Source organism: Stegodyphus dumicola, chromosome X2 (assembly GCF_044657685.1).
Source record: "Stegodyphus dumicola isolate Sdum_Otavi_A_Nest chromosome X2, ASM4465768v1".
NCBI lineage: Eukaryota > Metazoa > Arthropoda > Arachnida > Araneae > Eresidae > Stegodyphus > Stegodyphus dumicola.
This window is the reverse complement of record NC_140781.1, coordinates 191,960,120-191,980,077: the sequence shown is the minus strand read 5'-3', so window position 1 is coordinate 191,980,077 and position 19,958 is coordinate 191,960,120. Positions and strand designations below refer to the sequence as shown.

Sequence of the window (19,958 nt, the reverse complement as noted above, 5' to 3'; positions counted from 1 at the left end):
TTTGTTTGCTAGTTTATAATATCGGTCCGCTTAAAACTTCTCCTTCAGAGATATTCTAGAGTGTAGATACTAAACATTATAAACAAACATTTACCATTTTTTCAGTACCCTACTGTCTTTACGTAGCGAAAACAATACCATTTGATCTCAGGAGGTAATAAATTTATAACTTCGGATTTCTTTCGAACAATAAGCATCGTTTCCATTAAATAGTCAGTAATTTACAGCATACAACTGTCTAAACAATAGTTTTCAATTGCAAAAGAAATTTTCAAAACCAAAACTCAAACTTTGCGTCTTTCACATTTCAGTATAAATCAAATTTGATACCATATATTATTTTATACTTTCATCTCTTGCAGGATAAAGTTCGAATGAATGAAAAATAATGCATTTTTGAAGACAGTATGTTTTTTTTTTAAATTTTTTTAAAATTTTTTTAAAATTTCAGTAGAAGCAGTGATTCTATAATTACGTAACTTTGGAAGTGAAATTATGAGGAACTTGAGTTTAAAATTATTGGTTACATTATAAGCGAATTCTGTATCATATTGAACGTGCACTAAAATTAGTAGATATGAAGAGGGATTTTCTGAGAGAACACGGACGTGAAGATACAGTATTCTTGAACATGAGTGTACAGTAAAAAGAATTCTGTTACGTCATTAAAAGAATCTTATGGCTATTGGGATCCCAAGGGATATATACTAAGTAATAACGACTTGTGCATAATTAGTTAACTTTACAGAACTGTTTTCGTGAAAATTACAGTTTCTTCAACTGTAATATTACTAAGAACTGTTATGGAAGTGGAACATCTGAATTGCATCAGAGCACATTTCCGTAAAGTTTACGACTATTTTATCTACAGTATTACAACCTAATATTACACTGCTGACTGAACAATTACCGTACCTTGAAGTTTGCAGCTTTTGATGTTCCATTCGGTTTAGAACATTTACTAGCTGCCAAATCGCGGCCAAAGGTCGGGTTGATAAGTCAGACGGCATTTGCTTATGATATAGTAAATGATTACACGGTCCAGCATTTGCTTACGTCATTTCTCACGACACATGGCAAAGGTGCTTACAGTTTCGTTATTTCTTAGATACACGGTAATGCTGCTTCAGTTCTGCAGTGCAATGTTTAGTGCTGAGAGTTAACAACTGCGCATGTAAATATTTGCAAGTAATTATGCATGTAGAGTATATTTTGTTTATGCGAAATTCCTAAAAATATGTATGTAATGATTGCATACATACGTAAAGATGTGATTTTCCTGTAACTCCATTGACTGTAGAAAAATTGTAACGGCTATAGATATTTTGTTCTGTAAGTTACTTACTGTCTGTAATAAATCATGCTAAATTCTTAAAACAAAGAAAAGAAACTACAGATTTAAAAGAAGCATACTAGTTTAATAAAACGTTTAAATTAATTAAAATGAACTCCCCATGCGAGAGAAAGAAAACCAAATTCCTGAGTAAAATTTTCAAATGTTAAGCTGTGATTAAAAGATTATAGTTTTTGGAAGAGCATTTTAAAGGAGGAGGGTCGTCTCATTTCGGAACAGTTTTCTTTTCTTTTTCTTTCTCCCCCCTATACATATACATTTCATGTTGAAACTTCAATTATTTAACAAAGAAAACGTTTAAAATTTTATCAAAATATGCGAACGCAAGCATTGATTTCTCTCTGAGGATAAAATCTTTTTCGAGGCTTTGAACTAATGAATCAATAAGGAAAACTACAACATTCTTCCGGTTTGGAAAAATACTCACTAATGACATGATAGGAAGAAGTGGGCGGAGACGGCAAAATTTAACCATTTTTTTGTACAGGTATAGTTCTACCGCACTAACTACACAGCTCCATACCAGTTTTGATGGATAACAGTTATGGGGAAAGATCTGAGGATCTCCCACGCCTCCCTATCACCAAACTACAAGACAAGACTTCTCGTTCGCCACTTCTCATGTCGCACAGGTTCTATCCTCCGCTTATAAACATCCATGCCTTGTCAAGGATTCGAATTAGGGCCCAGTGATACAACAGCCAGTATCGCTAACCATTATACCGATTAAGGCGGACAAATGAACGCCACAAAAACGCTTTTCCGTTATAACAGAAACTAAATTAGTAAATTATTAAATCATTCTATATTAGACATAAACATTACAATAAATTATGTAACGCGATGATTTGGGGTGTCATCAAAAGCATCTTTCTTTTGAAAAGACCGTAATTTATTTACTTTACGGTAACATCATTCTGTATCCAATGAAAACGCAACCCTGCATCGAATGATTGACAGTTTTGGCATGAAAGTTGCATGCAATAGATTTTCCCCATCGCAACAACATTTTAATATTAAGGGGGAGTGCAAAATAAAAACGGTCACATGGTTCAGCAATAGTGGGGAGCATAGTTAAAAGATTCCGACACCAGAGAGACTTTCCTCCAAGCACAGTCGACAAGTCGATTGCAGGGAGATTTAATTTTAGCTCGGCACGTTCGCGCGCGCGCAAGTGGATTCCTCGTAAAAATGAATCAAGCCTCCTAAAAAAGAAAACAGGTTTTATGTTAGGGTGGCTCTCCGTTTTAAAAATGGGATTCTACGTAGCATCAGAAAATAGCCCGTCAGGCGGGAAAAGCTAGCTCCTCAATAACAATTTCGAGAAAAGAAATAGGGACTGCAGTTTTAACTCATTGCGCTGTGTCTCAACTTTGGATCTGTATTTTAGAATGGTAAAGCTGCAAGAAAAGTATATATTCATTAAAGTTTATTATACAGATTGCAAGAATTCAGAGAGCTGATATTAAAATAACTATAATAAATGCTAAATGGCGGTTGTAACACTGATGGCTATGGTGCTAAATGGGAAAACACATCGCATTGCTAATGGCTAGGGAAAAAAGAAATTATTTTACAGCAGTAAGAATATAAATTGTTCTACTCACTTATTAAGGCAAAACAAAGGATCATTTCTACTTCATAGGGATTATTTCTATATAACGTATGAAAAAACTTCAGTGAAAAGTATGGTGAGGTACTGACTTGTGTATCAGTTTGTCCCACCTACGGTAACAAATTATTGACATTTCTACCAATTCTCAGCAATTTTATATGCATTAATTAATGCTATATTATGTTGTAAGCAATTTTGTGCACATGGAAATGCAATTTCGGGCAAAATGTGTTTGAATTTTATTATCTTTTCAGCTCTTACATAAATAAATAAAAAAATCTTCAATAATACCTATGACGACGTCCAGCGAAATATCAACTTAAATTAGAAGTAAATTTATTAAAAAAAAGTAAATTAAGAAAACAAGATAAAATTAATTAGCAGATAAATAATAATTAGTTACAATAAATAATGTGAAAATACAGGGAATATTTATTTGAACCTTCTATCTTCTTATGAACTAATTTTAAATTCATTTAATAAAAATTAAGTATTTATAAAAAGATACAAACGTTAGTTGTTCATTTTTTATAAAGCAAGTAACGAATTAGTGACATACCTATTATGATAAAGTATAGACTAAGATATACTGACGTTTAAAATAATCTTCACATTCACCAAAACGCAAGTTTCTTAAAAACTGATGAATAAAATTGAAAGAATTTATTTTGAGTAATACACAATATAATAAGATGTAAATACAACTTAAGAAGCAAAAATGACTGCGTACAACACAAATTATTATATGAAACAAATAAAATTGAATTATTTCAGTTTTGCGAACTTTTAAATCGACTGCGAAATTTTAGGAAAAAAATTATTACCTTGAAAAAATAAATGCAGACCTTTTACATTAATCGAACAACGCGGTATAATGCTGTCATTAAAACTCTTTATAACGATTCGGGGGGGGGGAACTCTTTACAGTGAGATCACTGAAGCACATATCATTAACTTTTTGGTATGAATATCTATCTTATTAAGTCTTCTATATCAAGGTCAAGAAACAAACAAATTCTGTAGAGACATTAGGTATTTTTTAAAAGCAGGAAAGATGAAAAATTAGCAACGTCTTCGCCTGGAATCGAACCGCGGACCTCTCAATTACACACTGAGCGTGCAAACCACTATAACACGAAGGATCGTTAAGAAGGCGGGAGAAATACTACACTGGTGTGCAAAAATTAAGGACGAGACGGTTTTTTCAATATAACTTTGTACAAAAGCTTTCCAAATCAACACATTTAATACCGTAAGATCCCCAATACGTAAAGACATGAGTAATGTAAGCAACACTTACTAAAAGAGAAATCAGAGGGATAAAAAGAAGCTTTAATGAAAAAGTAGCAATGGAGCGCAATGCGACTGAAGGTCGAAACATCCCTGTGATGGGTGTCCAGCAAGAAAGATCCGGTCTTTAATAGGGGATATGATCACCCCTGACTGCTAGGCACGTTTCACAGCGTCTGCCCATGCTGAGAATGAGGGTGTCAATGAGTTTTTGAGGCATTGCTGCCCATTCGTCTTGCAGCGCCAATCGAAGTTCCGGAATCGTTACTGGTGGTAAGGTACGAGCTGCCAAGCGTCTGCCTAGAAAATCCCATACATGCTGGATGGGATTGAGATCCGGAGATCGTGCCGGCCAATCCATACGTTCAATATTCTCACTCACTAAGAGCTGTTCGGCAGCTACTGTGCGATGACATGGTGCATTGTCGTCCATGAAAAGGAACTGCGGACCCATAGCGCCTCTAAAAAGACGCACATATGGAAGAAGAATCTCGTTACAATAACGGGTTCCGTTGACTGAACCTGCGTCGAAGATGTGAAGGTCTGTACGACTACCAAGCATGATGCCTCCCCAAACGAGAACACCGCCACCTCCATACCTGTCCCTTTCAATGATGTTCGAGGGATGATTGCGGCTTCCCCGCTCTCTCCAGATGAGTATGCGATGAGAATCGCTACTCAGACTGAATCTGCTCTCATCTGTAAAGAGTACTCGTCCCCATTCATTGTCTCTCTATTTCCGGTGTTCCCGGCACCACAGAGAACGCCTTCTCCGATGGGCAGGCGTTAGAGGTACGCACCGTACAGGGCGTCGTGCAAACAGACCACCACCGTGCAGTCTTCTGGCCACGGTAAAACGCGATATCGGTCGTCCAGTCGCCTGTGTCGTGTGTCTAGCGATTTCTCCCGCTGTTTGCCGCCTGTTTCTTCTGGCCTGTAAGGCAATATACCGGTCATCTGCGGGTGTGGTTCCTCGTGGACGACCACTACTAAACCCCGGATAGCTGTTGCTGTAGTCTAATTTGTCTCCAAAGTCGTGAAACGATGCTGTGAGCAATTCCGAACTCTGCAGCCACACTTGTCACACTGCAGCCTTCCTCCAACTTCCCAATGATTCGACCTCGGGTAAAAGCATCCAGATATCGTCTAACAGATTGATTATTCGCCATTTCTCGCTGAGGCAGCAACTCGGTGTGATTTTAACTGCTATACGGCGTCCAATCTCTTTGCCAGAAATACTGATCTTACACCGACAACATGCTTTATACTACTCAGACACTCCTCCATTACGTCTACCTGCATATCTGCGCATGTGCTACCGTACATCTCCTTACTTAATCTCCTGATTGGTCTTTCTGTCCCCTCTGCCTCTTCGTTCAGCTGATATGCTAATTTTTCGACTTCGTCCTTAATTTTTGCACACCAGTGTAGTTCATGCTCTTTATAACCATCGCTTTGTTCAGTGACGTCAGAGAAGCCAGCAGTAATGAAATTTTTAGTCATCTTGCCACTTTTGTAATTGTCTGCCCTGCTTTTAAGGAGCCGACACAGAACCTTTATCGAAGGTTTTTTTCAAAGATTCTCCTAATAGTTCTCTTAACCTTAGATATTCTTCCAAATAACGCCCCAGTGCAGAAACCTGAAACCTGAATTGCAAAAGTTCGCAAAGAAATATGTTTTGTGCGAAGCGCTTGAAATGCCTTTGAACAACAGCATCCATCATTTGGATTTTAGAAACAGATTGATCAGATTAGATTCGATAATGATAATTAGATTTTGCCAATTCTATGAATAAATAAATCATATAACTTTTACTTTATAAACTATCATTACAGTTACGCATTTAAAGATAGCTTTAGAGCCAAACGTATGTGAACAAAACTCACTAGCACTACTGACTGAGATAACTCCTTAATTGAATAGCTAATGACCTGCTATTAACGGCCTAAACAAATAAAAATAAGAAAAGGAATGTGTTTGATTATTTACTCTAGACAAACCACCCCGCAGCCATCTACATAAGGTATTTTTTCCCTCTTTTCCGCATGCTTTAGTAGTGTAATTGGAAGCATACTCGACAGGTACAGGGTTCGAGTCCCGGCAAGAGAACTGCCCGTTTTTCGCATCTCCTTCTTCCAAAAAAAACCTAAGACTGTACAAGCTCTTTTCCAGTTATGACCGACACCACTCCAGGAGTCCGAAGTTCCAAATAAGGAGTAGCATGACTAACCAGAGAGAAAGAAGATAAAATGCACAAATTTAAATTAATATAATTTCATATGAATTCATTAAAAACAAATTGACCTATATTTTAGGCATGATTTTCAACAAACAAATTTTAAAATAGCATGTTTGCGACGTGTAGTGCTTGAAAGTTGATTACAGTCTTCTAGACATTCAGACTAATGAATTTCTTGATATCAGCTAGGGCAACAGCTTGTTTGAATGCACCTAGGTAAGTAACGTTATACATTTTATTCAAACAAAATATTTATATAAAAGCAGACTGAAGTTTTTACTTTGTAGATTTTTCATTTTGAAAGTACAAATATATACAAAATATTTTAAGGGACTAATCTGAGATGGCAAACTAAAATTAAATGAAAAAGTCAGTTACCCTCAAAGTAGATGGCCTCAAGATTACAGCGCTGTTTCTGTGAGTTTGCATTTAAAGTTAAAAACCTATAGCAGAGAACACAGTAATGCAAGTTGCAGAAAAAGCGCTCAAATAGAATGGAAATGTTAGGTCCTGCGAGATCCTCAGGAAAATGATCATTTTATAAAAGGAAATCTTTTTAAAAGAAAGATCGTGACCCTGAAGTTCCGTGTCAGAAAAATTCTGACTCTTCTAAGATTTTTTAATCACACGATACAATTTTGTAAGTTGATGACAAGTTAAGAGCGCTGAAATTACGCCGCGTCTTGAGTTATATCAAAAAGGTTAGTGACCCATGTCTACAGCGTGCAGTTTAGCCCACTTTTTTTGACCGTTGAACTAAAGCGTTTACGACAGAGGTGAAAGATTATAAAATGAAATAATTGAGACTGATTTTGAGCAGCTGATACGAGCTCCAAGTATGGAGTTCGCAAGAAACTCATAAAAGTTGATCTCAGCATTCGTAAATGGTTCATTTTTAGGTATAAATTTATTCCAATGATCCCTCATAGCTATTTTAGAAATAAAAATCTTGTTTTATAAATTTCAGCATAATAAAGTAACACTTATAATACAAAAAAAAAAAACTTTCTTTCAGATATATAGGCAATTAAACGAAAAGCAATGAGTTAAGCGTAGTGAGCTCTTTTTTATTTTCCCCCGCCCGGCAAAAGATAATTACATAAAATATGATTATACATTACTTACGAAACCTATAATACGTATAAAGGAACCCAAATCCTTTCATAATACATTCGCCATAAGCATATATAAATTTAAGTGCATTTAAAAATTCATTTCCATTATTATTAATTTATTAAAATCGATTCTTATGTTTGTTTTTAAACAAAGATTTTTCCGATATCCGACAAGTTTTTATAATACTTTTTTCCCCAAGCACGGCGCATTAATATTTGTATTGAAATGATTTACACTGACTTATAACAGAAAAGGGTGGTTTACCAACACCACACGCAATATGGAACAAACCCTAATATATATATATATAATTAATATATAATTTATTTACTAAAGAAATATTGATTATATTATCTCCTAATATAAATTTAGTAGAAGTATAAAAATAGAGTCAACCCATATGTAGGAAGTTTAATTCCGAAAATTGTGTTTTACCAAAGGGGTCGCAATCTATAACAAGCTCTAATACATGTATTGAACTGCTTGCTTGTGTCGAATGGAAAGAGAGTGAAAGCGCGCTTTTACTCTGCATCAGATAAAAGAATGTCTGGAACAACAAAAGTAAAAATATGAAGAATCAAGATGGTAGAATGGGATATTTCACTTAGCCGCCATCAGTCGACGAAGAAAGATGAAATGAATGAAAATAGACCATCAATGTGAAAAAAAGTTGTATCAGTAAGGCAGTAGGTACTTCAAATAATTAACAAAATGTTAGGTTAGAATATCCGAAAGATATTTGTGTTTTGCTCTAGGAAAAGGTGAGCATCGCAAAGAGCTGATACAGCTGTTTGGATGTAATAGTACAGAAAGGAAAAAAATTGTTGCAAGTTCTTTAATATAATTTTGTATAGGTATCAGTTTGAAGATCTCTGTGGATATATGAATTTGGGATGAACCAGGGTGCAATAATAATTTCACGAAGGGTTTTGAATAACTTGGATCTTTTTTATGTGGGTTTTAGCGGCGTGTCCCCATGCCGGACTGGCGTAAAGTAGGTCTAAGAATAGACTTGTATAAAATAAGCTTATTGTTGATAGGTCAGATTGCTATGTCTGCCGAGAAGAGGACGCATAGTAGTTAGAAAGAAAAAGGACGGTTTACCGACAGAAGACGCAATCCGTAACCAACCAGAGACACAATTCGTAACCAACCAGCAGTGAGAGCAGAGAGCGTGCTGACTGATCAGAGATAGTTGATAATGGATCACGTCAAGAGACCCGGAAAGTGAAAAAGAAAGTTTAGGGGCATTGGAAAAATGCGAATCCATGTCTTTTATCATACAATTTTTTTATCGTATTTTTTCAACTATATTTTCATTTCCTTAATACATATTCTACTATCTGTATTTTTTTACACAATTATTTTCTGACAGTTTCATTTTTTAACTGCACTTTCTTATATGTTCCAATCTACAATTTTCATCTTATGTACTTAATTATACGTCATAATTGTTAATTCTTAACATTTATTTAGTTTCTTACCCCATTAATTTTACATTATATGATTTGATAACTTTTTTTTCCATTTTGGTTTATAATTTCAGGCTTATATGTTTAAAATTGTATGTCGTTCGTTTTTAATGAATACTTTTAAAATTATGTTACCTTGACTTATTTAATTAAGTAATAGCCTTCACATCTCAATTTATAATTTTTAGCTTATTTCTCGTATTTTTTCATCTTGACAGTTAACTTACTTTTACTCGTTCGCAACATACTAATCTATTATCTGAATTTATTAATTAGCGCAAATATACCCTTAGAATGTCCTCTGTGAAGGCATCCCTCCCCTTAGGCAAAATAGCCCTAGTGTCCTTTGCCATACTCAAACAACTTAACCTAATTTTCATGAAAACATCCAGGTAATTTCAAATGCTTTAAAATTCTTGTTTTAGAGCTAATTCCTATCTTTTCATCAAAATTATCGATTTTTAAATATATCCGGTTTAATTCACTATTATTTTTAAATTCATGCAAACTCTAACTTTTGATTGATTCGGCTGTATTTACTAAGACCTATTTATTATAAAAATTGAAATTGCACCGAAATATGTCATAAAAAATGGATATCACGATCGGAAAGACATATGATATGATTAAGAAATAGAAGCGAGAACGACAGAAATTAAAATATGAATAGCTTTATAATTTAAAAGTCAAAACTGCGAAAACCATTAAAATTTGCGTATGAAATTAAGTATAGCAGTAGAATAAGTATATATTAAGAAACATAATGAATGAATTCAGCAATAACAGAGTTGGAAAATGTACCAAATAAATTGAAAATTTCAGACTAATTAAGAAATTATACTTTACGTTTAAGAAAATACGTTTTAAGTAGAAAAACGTGGAAATGATTAGAGAAATTGCATATGATAGTGAATAAAATAATAGAATAATTAAAGAACTTGTAAGGAATTTTCTTCTTCCTTTTCGCCTGTCTTCGTGTTGGCATTCGAAGCACATTCGGCTAGCAATCGGAAGATCCGGAATTTGAACCCCGATGAGGGCATCGTTGATTCTTCATGTTTCTCGGCTTCAAACAGCCTACTGACTCTACAAGTGACGCTCGAATTAAAATGTGTCGGACGATAATTCGTCACCACCAGCATTTGGCGACTGGGTCCCCTGCTACCCAGGTTCCCTTTAAGTGGGGAAGAATGAAAGGAATTTTCTCCATTTTTACTGCTTGGTTTCGTAATGTAATTGGAAACGGGTCCCGCTAGCAATCAGAAGGCGTAGATTTCGAAATTAGTTCTGTTTCCGCGATTCCTCTTTCCGCGTTTTTCAAAATTCTTCCTGTTCCCGCGAAATCGAAGAGTACAGTCCCCCTCCCACAGCTCCTCAGGGGATTTCACGATAAGTCATTAAGAAGAGCTGGGCAGTTTCTTTGTGAATAAGTTAATCTTCGTTAAGTTTAGGCTCCTCTCGAAATCTTTAATTTAATTTTATTTATAATTCTACTACAATATTAGCTGTTATTTTCACATCTTATATTAATCAATATAGATGTTTAAGACATTATTGAAACTAAAAGGAAAACAATCTTTAGAGCTTTCTTTATAAAGGTTATCAGTATCGAATTCGGAATAGAAATAAAGAAAATGTAGTTTATTGGATTTGCATAAATGAAAGAATTAAAAACTGCAAAGGCGCAATTAAAACCAAAGCAGAAGTCGTTTTGGAAGAACGAACGTCATTTTAGAACTTCGTTTTAGAACGAATATTTGTTCTGAAAGATTTTATTATAACTCACCTTTATACAGAATTTTGGAAGAATATTGTTTTTTAATTTCGGAAACGATCTTTTAGTTCATTGCCAAAATCATCGCAGAGTTTGAACATCTCTCTCCTTTTAAATACAGTATTAGGTTCATTCATGCAAAGATTTGAGATTGTAAATATTTTTCGATTATTTGTTTTAAAAATTCTTTTTTCTAAATCTAATTTTTTTTTTTTCTTTTTTTTTTTCTACATTTTGGAAGAGGCCAAGGTCCACTCGGCCCCTCACTATGAACAGGGGGGTAATGAAGATTGATGATTTCGCGGAAACAGGAACGTTTTTGACAACCGCCGAAACAGGAAGACACCGGATTTCGAATCCCGGTTAGGGGACGGCTGATTTTTAGTATCGGCAGCTTTGAAGAGCCTAATGACGCTGCAAAATATGTTGCGATCATGTGAATGAAATTACCAATTGCGATTGAAAATATAAGAAATATGCTAAAATTTATCAATTAAATAGCGAAAGAAATTATGAACTTAAATAAAGGAAAGGCAACAGAATAATAATAATAATAATCAAAGTTTACGAACGGAAAACATTCACAAAATAAAATTAAACACATAAGTTTAAAATTATAAATAAGAATGCGCAGCAAATTATCATGTTAAATAAGGTACAGATAACAGATGAAAAGACTGAGAAGTACAATTATAGTTTACAATTAAGTTATTAATCTGAAGTCAGACTATGTTATAATTGAATCAATTTCGTTTTACCTATTTTGATCCGTTATCATTCCCTATATCATGTTCTCGATGAGATAGCATGTTCTATAGTGGCCCTGAAGGTAGTTGCGAATTGGGCCTTTTATTGGTAACATTTTCAACTGTTCTTACTGAAGAGCGTGAATATTTTAATCGCAGCGATGAATCATTCTACTCTAGAAATGAACACAATATTATGTGAAGATTCATGCTAATTATGATAACGATCGAAGTAAAATTGATATTATCTACCATCTACGACTCGCCAGGACGCCATTTCTCTCATGTAGCCCCCAGTTAATATACTTTTGCTCTCTCGATTAAGAACCACTAACACACAGGAAGGACAGAAATCACCCCGTCTTTTAAAAATGAATGAATATGTACTCCAGAAAAGTTTCTCACCCCCAAACGCTTTCAAACAATAGTTCTTTAAAGGCATTTTCCTCTCTGCTTACACAAGCAAACTTGGTACTATATAAATGGAATAGAACACAGAAATTAATATTTCACAGAAATTCATAGGAAGGCCTTGCTCATTGAGAGTTAGTCGTTTTTTTCATTTATTTTATATAAGTTACTTTTTTTAATATAGCATTATTTTCTAAAATGAATTTCTTGTTGAGCTATATAACAGAAAAATATGAGACAGCGAACAGCAAGAGGAAACAGAATGCATATAAATATAAAATAGCCTATGTACATAAAATAAGAAAATAAAAGGTATGATGTATTTTTATATTCTGAAATCCTGCTTATAAATAAATTTTCTACAAAGTGGCTAATAATTATAAAACAATTTGTAAGGATTATGTTAATTTTATTAACAGTTAAATTTTAAGTTAAAGTTCCTTTTCTGTCGATTCTTAACTTCAACTTACTACTTTCGGCCAGAACGTAGTTTTAGAATCAAGTCTGAATGCATAATGAGGAAGAGCAGTATTTAACCGTGAAGTTTTTCGGTCTTAGTGAGAGAGTTACCAGGTATTCTGTCTCCACGCGTCCGCCTTTTTAGGCTACTTCTCTCGTAAGCTATTATTACGCTCGGCCGTACTTAGGCCCTTGATAGCTTCGCTGTCAATTAGCCTTAAGGGGCCAACTTGGTTAGAAATTTGATAGTTTCGGCTATATCTCTTTAATTTAGATTATTTTTAGTTTACTTTTCCTCTTAAGTTCAAACCCAAGTATCAGCTTTTATTGTACACTCCAGGACGGAGTTCTGTTAAATCTTATTTGAATAATAAAGGGTTATTTACCCTTCCATCTTGTTGTTTCTTGTCACACGAACTCAAGCGATTATTCGCTTATCAGTTCTTAAGATTCTTCATGTTCAACTGTAACTTAGCATTTGTAAAGTGAGGAACTCTACAAATTAATCAGAATGAATCAGATATTTAAAAAGTCCGGGATTTTTCTAGATGAAGACTAATTTTGTTAAAAGATAAATTTAATTCTAAGGCAATGCACTCAATTTTGGTTATTAAATTGAAGATATGAACAATTTTCAACCTCAGAATTGTTTTCTCTTATTATATCAGAAATCTGATACTTATTAAAAAAATAAAGATCATTGATGGCTTTTATGTGCTTCTATTGAACGAAATTGCCTTGAAATAATAAACATTATTCCGAAACTATTATCCATTCTACGTCGTCTTAACAACCAGAACAATTGAATCAGCAGAAAACTAGAACAAGCTGCTCCGAAGAAGTATTTTAAAGCTGGATGTTCTTGAAAATTTGCATTATGCTTTAACAGTTTAAAATAAGCTTTTGCCTCTCAAAAATCTCACTGGACAGTGTTTTAAATAATGCTTATGGTTTTGGATAAAATAGGCCTACTACACACGCCGTGTAAAAGACAAAAACATTCCTGTTTTTATGTCCTAAAATTTGAAATTCTAAAACACAAGAAATTTCAAATATCGGCATCATTCTAAGGTATGAATACTTAATAGGTTTACAACCAAATTTTTTATGCTACAATAAAAGATTCCGCGCTCTTAATTTTACAATGTAAACGACCAATAACTTTTTATTTTAGAGCCTTGCCTTTTTTAATATGCATTGTAGTTTATCATTAATTCTGTGTTAAGTAAACCACAATCAATAAAAAATAATAAGTGAGTTTCCTTTTGCAAGTTTAAGTACTAGAAAGCATTTCGTATTTGTTTCTGTCACTGAACTGTTGATTTTTTTATGTATTTAGTAAAAAAATATTTTAAAATTAAAATTAATAAAACATATAGTTTTACCGCAACTATAGAAAAATATTACATGGTTTTGAACGAAAAATTGACAGTTTGTACTACAATATATATTTCTTATAACCTTAAAATTAGAAAGAAATGTAAAACAAATTTAATGTATCAGATCGCGTTTCCTGTGTTACCTTTTCATAAGTTGCGGCCAATACGTATACATATAAATAAGTAACTAGAAGAAAGAGAAGCAAAAGAATAAAAAATTACCACAGTGCGCATAATCAAAATATATCCAAACTCCCAAAACGTGTAGGGAAATTTTCATATTTATCAATCAGTGACGAAATTACACCGCAAAAGGAATGAAAAATCTGTTTACAACTTGAAGCCATTGCTCCTTTATTGTAAAGGTGAGAAGATCCAGTGGGAATTACAGGAAAAACTATCCCAAGGCACTAAAGATGAATAGAATCAAACCGATGAAAACTACGATTATGTGTTGTGACTTATCCTCACTTGTCTGACAGTACTATCGGAACAAGGCCACGAATTTTAACGTGGCGAGGAGCTGAGAAAGGAAATGTTAATAAACATAAAACTGTATCATTAAACAACCGGCTGTTGTTCGATATCCTTTTCACGGCAAATAAATTTCCGCTAATATGAGCAAAATTGGATTATTTCCAATTATATACTACAGGCTAACAGTCTGAACTACATGAATTTAATTGCTCCAATGCTGCTACAGACATATTTTAAAGAAAATCATGGCATGTTCTGGAGTTGTCCTATTTCTCTGGCGGAGTTCCAAGTCTTCGTCTGCGAATCCTGTAGGCTTCTTTCCCGCTGCGTTTCAAAAGGATCGATCTGCCGCTCTACAATGGAGGATAAGAATTGATTTTTGAGGAGATGGTGGACCGCATTCACAAACATGTTATTAAGGTTCCCCCATCGTTTCAATCGCCAGTGGCAGGTAGCAGGGCGGACACCTTGGTACTGGAATCTATGGATCATTGCTAGGCAGTCTTGCCATTCTTAAGATGGAACTCTGGAAAGGCGGGTCGTTGCTTTCTTGGATAGGCATGCAGAATTGGCAGTTTGGATTTTAGGACTTTTCAAGCGGTACTGAGGGATCTGCAGCATTTGATATTTTTATATGCTTTAAAAAGTTCAGTGACACAATGGCTATTATGTAATAATAGCAATTCAGAACAAGAATTCGAATTTTTTATTAATTACTGGCATATTTGAAGGATTTCTACTAATTACTGAATGTATGAAGGAAGGATAAATTTGATCCTAAACATACTTCTATCGAAATTCGCCTCTTATAATAAGGTTGTAATAATAATATTGAAAGAAACCACTATACTATCCTATACTATCCATTAAAATGTTAGAGGGAAAGAAAACACAGCGATAGATCAATTAATGGTACTAGTGGCAACAATCCCAGACTACATAAACAGAAAGCTCAGCATATTTTTAGTTTCTAACGTATAATACAATTGATTCCTATGACCCTGTATTTATTTTCGAATTATTAACAAAATTATCAACAAAAAAAGTTATTTCTTTTAATATAGTTTCGTTTTGTCTGTTGCTTCACCTCCATTTTATCATTTGATATAAAATCTTTTTGAAGATTATCAGCTCTAGCGGTAGTTCTTTAAGCGATAGTAATAAATTCTATCCACAACAGATCTTCCTACTGATATGACTATTTTTTAATTAAGATTTTAGACGGCAAACCTACAAATTTTATATTTACTAAAGTTTAAGGAAACACGGTTTGACTATAATGTTATTACGTTATCATTAGGTATAATACTATAATGTTATAGCAATAATATTAATGATATAAGTTTAGCTTTAATATTAATGCCATAATGTTATTACGCTTAAGAGCAATTTGATCATGAGCAATAGAACTGGAATATGAATTTCTAAAAGCAAGCTTATCTTATTTGTTCTTGATAAAGTTTATTGCATTGCTGTCACAAAAAAAAACTTTAAATTTTGACTCTATCAATAATTGAGATAACTATAGTACAAACAGATGAATAAAATCAGTAGTATTCCCTTTTTGACTATTATTTGAATAAACGTCGTTGTTTGTTCATTACTACACAACTGCCATACGAAGAGGAGCAGCACACTGTCTAATTTTAGTTGCAGATATTTATTGTGTTTCCTCCCCCAGAGTTTTAAATGTCCGCTCAATTTCTATATGATCATTGCACCTGACTCAGCACACATGTGGGTTGGGCTCTAAAAAACTAAAAGAGCTTAAACATGGAAATTCTTCGTTCATTCAAATACTATATCGCTATAATTTGATTGATATCAGAATTAAAAACATCGGATTTTGTTACGCTATAAATTACTTTTGGAATGTATTTTGCACGTCACACTAAATATCTGCTCTTAGATAACAATTTTTCATTTCGCAAATCAATCAATCTCCAGTCGGTTGTTTTTATTTACTTAAGTGATCTGACTGATCATTCAAACGTGCAAGTGCTTTAAAGGTAAACAATCTTTGATAGTTTACAATAACCTCAAGAATAACCTTACTTCATGCAGCATTTAATTGATGTACTATCTGATTGTTTATTACATGTCTCCTATTTTGATTCTGTTTTGTTTGTTGTTTCTTTGTTTGTGCTGATGGATGAAGCTATAGTTTAGTGATTCGCCTGCTTTAAACGATGCATCACCATGAGTAAGAAAGCACAAAATTAGTTCATTTTGTCTCGCAAACTTTTTAATGTTTAACAACAGGAAAACTCACTATCAAGATAGGAAATAAGTCAAGCGGAAATTATTTACCAGATTTTGGATTCAACTGTCACTATTGCACTACTGGAAACGTCAGAACTCTAGGAAAAGCTAAGGCATTTTTAGGGTCAAGTAACTTTGCGCTTGAGTAATAATGAAATATTACAACTCAGCAAGAATTTCTGTTGCAGAGATATTAGATTTTAGACTAAATGATTCTATCTCGTGACTCTTTTAACAGAAGTTATAAAAGAAAGACAACGAGAAAAATCTGGAATTTTTTTTTCAATTTTACAAGAGAAAAAGAGAAACAATTTCTGAACAGCAATTTTCCGCTCCTTAAGATCTTTTTTCTATATATTATCTTCTCTATATAACTACACTGAAAGTTTACTATCATCATTAAAGCCCTGTCATGTGATTATTAAAAGGCCTAGAAATGTATCAATGAAATTACAACGTTACGATGAATCTTCTACGTTATATATTGACAACCATAAAACTCATTTTCTAAAATCACGTCAGCTTATTCAATTTGACTGGAGACTGGGTGCTCATTTAAAAGTTAAAATAATTGTTATTCTAAATAGCAATCTAAGTTGTTATTTTAAATAACAACTTAAATTGTTCAACTTACATTCTAAATGATAACTCCTTATTTATCAAGTGTTATCTTCACAGGGTATTAGCAAGCATGAGAGAAAAACCTAGTAAAAATAAAATTCCTTATAAAAATGCTTTTTCTATTATTTAATATGTAAGATTTTAATCGGTTCTTGTTTTAATTTTTTTAAATTTCAATATCCATGTCTCCTCCTTCCGAACTTTATCCGGAGTCATTATATATATATCTTAGCAAGACCCACGACGTTTGTTTTCATTAGTATTTCATTTCTTTAGATTTTGTTTTCAGAACCATAATTTTTATAAAGGTTTTTTTCTTTAAGCTAGCAGGACCAGCCCGTACGTTATTGTATAATTTGACTAATAGCAGACCGCTATTTATTTTATTTTAATTTTAATTTTGTTTTGCTCGGTGTTGCATTTATTTTTTCTTGCACCTTAATGTGTTTTTTCTGCGGACGCGTCGGGAAAATGGAACAGAGAATTGAAGCTCCAAAAAGAGTTTTTCGGGACAATTCATATTATTTAAAAAATTTTTTTTCGTCAAACAAGAGCTTCAATTGTCTGTTTCGGCGAAACGCGTAATGCGTAGCTTGATTCGACATTCAACTAATTTTCCCTTGAAAAGCCTGGTTGGAGGTCCAATTGGGCTAATTTACCATTTTCCGCTCTAATTTTTATCATTTTTTAGTTTTATTATTATGTTTTAATTTTGTTTTAACTTGTTAGGTCGATCAGTTTTTTATAAGTGTTAACTTTACACATATCACATCGATAGGTTTTGCCCTTTTTTTGTGCATTCACATGTTTTCAACAATTGATTTTAACAGTTTTTAGTTCTGTATTTTATATCGCGTGTGGGCTGTTTTTTCACTTTTCCATGTTAATATTTAAAAATTACTTCCATGTTAATATTTTTTGAAAATACTGTGTTGAACTATTTCATTTGAGCCACAGCTCCTGGTAACTTTTTAGCGAGCTCTCTACAATATTTCTTCCTATTATATATATATATATATATATATATATATATATATGTCACGTTATGAATGACTTGGAATTTCGTGGTGGCGTAATAATGCCTAGCGAACAAGATGTTGACAAAACTAAGTTCGCCGAATTACCATCTTTATTTTTAGGCACATCAAAATCATTTCTTTTTATAGGCAATATACTTTTGATCATAAGCAATTACAATAATTTTTATAAAAACCATAGCAGCGCATAGATGATTGCAAGAGCGCCTTGCTAAGGAGGAAAGCATAAACGAAACGTGACACAGCAACCCAGACAAAGAAGGGAGGGAGTCAAAAGTTTCAGTTCTAGTTAAAAAAGTTTTGGTTTACAATTTAGTGATTTGGCAAAAGGTATCTGCATTAAACGTTACGTAGGATCGCATGATTAATTTGAATGACGCAGTTTAGACTTATAGCGCTATTTTTAAGATAGAGAGAGGAAGTCAACAAAGTAAATGAAAATAAAAGAGGTTATAGCCAATTAAAATTAGAAGTTTGCTTTCATATTATATATATATATATATATAAAGAATCATGAATATAAAATTCGGAATATCTGTATAAAAGAACCAATCATTGGACAGCGTTTACGTGACACAAAAGCTTAAATGAAAGCAAAAATTTCCTTGAAATATCAACGATAATAATCAAAAATTGAATTTCTTCCAACATGTGTCTAAACTAAGCCAAGCCACATCATTTCTTAGGATTTAAAAAAAAAAAAAAAAAAAAAATGGAGTAGATGCTAGTTTTAAGCCTTTCGCACCCCGGCTAGTTTGTGATCTATAATCATAAAGGCATCTGCCGGGTTTAATGGCAGTTTCGCTACGCTGAGCACAATGGCAGTGCCTTTCACGATTATAGTACTTTCTGAATGATTAACTTAGATTACTTCTGATACCTGATTAGCATTCTGCACGAGAGTGGTTTTGTTAAGCCTTACGCGTGAATGAAAATGTGTTAACAATATTCAAAACATTTGGATATACATAAAAGTGCAAAAATAATTTCGAAAAAAAAATTCATAAAACACAAAATAAACATTTTCGAGTTACACACCGCATTACTGTTGAAGAAAATTTTCAGAAATTTACGAATGTAAAAATTAACACGAATAACAAGTTAAATAATACATGAAATCATAAATAAATAAAGATACTTCATTTTTAAATATTTGTTTCAAAGTAACTAAAGATGTTGCATGAAAGGTAAAAATTCTTTAAATTCGTTCTACAAGTATTTAAGACATTAACGATACTGCTAGATAAAACTCTTCTTAAAATCACTTGCAATTTAGTTTAAAGCTATTTATTTATTTAAATAATTTATTATTAAAAATGATTTGGTTATTTAAATAATTTAGTTATTAAAATATTTATTTATTGAAACAAAAGCAATTTTAGAACCACAGAACAAGACGTGTAAACACGGCTGTATAATTTTTTTTTCATGTCAGTTTAATATTTGAAAACCAACCTCAGAAAAAGTTGAAAAATTGATCAGAAGTTTACAAAAGCAAAATTAAGCATCACTGACCCCAAACAATTATGATATATTAACGAATCTTTTTGCAACATATTTAAACACTGCGCTTACTAAAAATAAACGAATAATTTTAAATTTGATTTTCCGATTTCCTCAGAAGTAATGAAATTAAGCAGCAAAATAAAACATAAAATTAGAAACTTTACACTAAATGCGCTATATATCTTTCCTATTGGTATCAT

General features: G+C 33.0%; 1 protein-coding gene across 6 annotated transcripts in view; it reads right to left on the bottom strand.

Moving 5' to 3' along the window:
• Positions 1–19,958, bottom strand: part of LOC118183175 (uncharacterized) — a 228,045-nt gene that overhangs the window by 29,727 nt on the left and 178,360 nt on the right. The window lies entirely within an intron of this gene.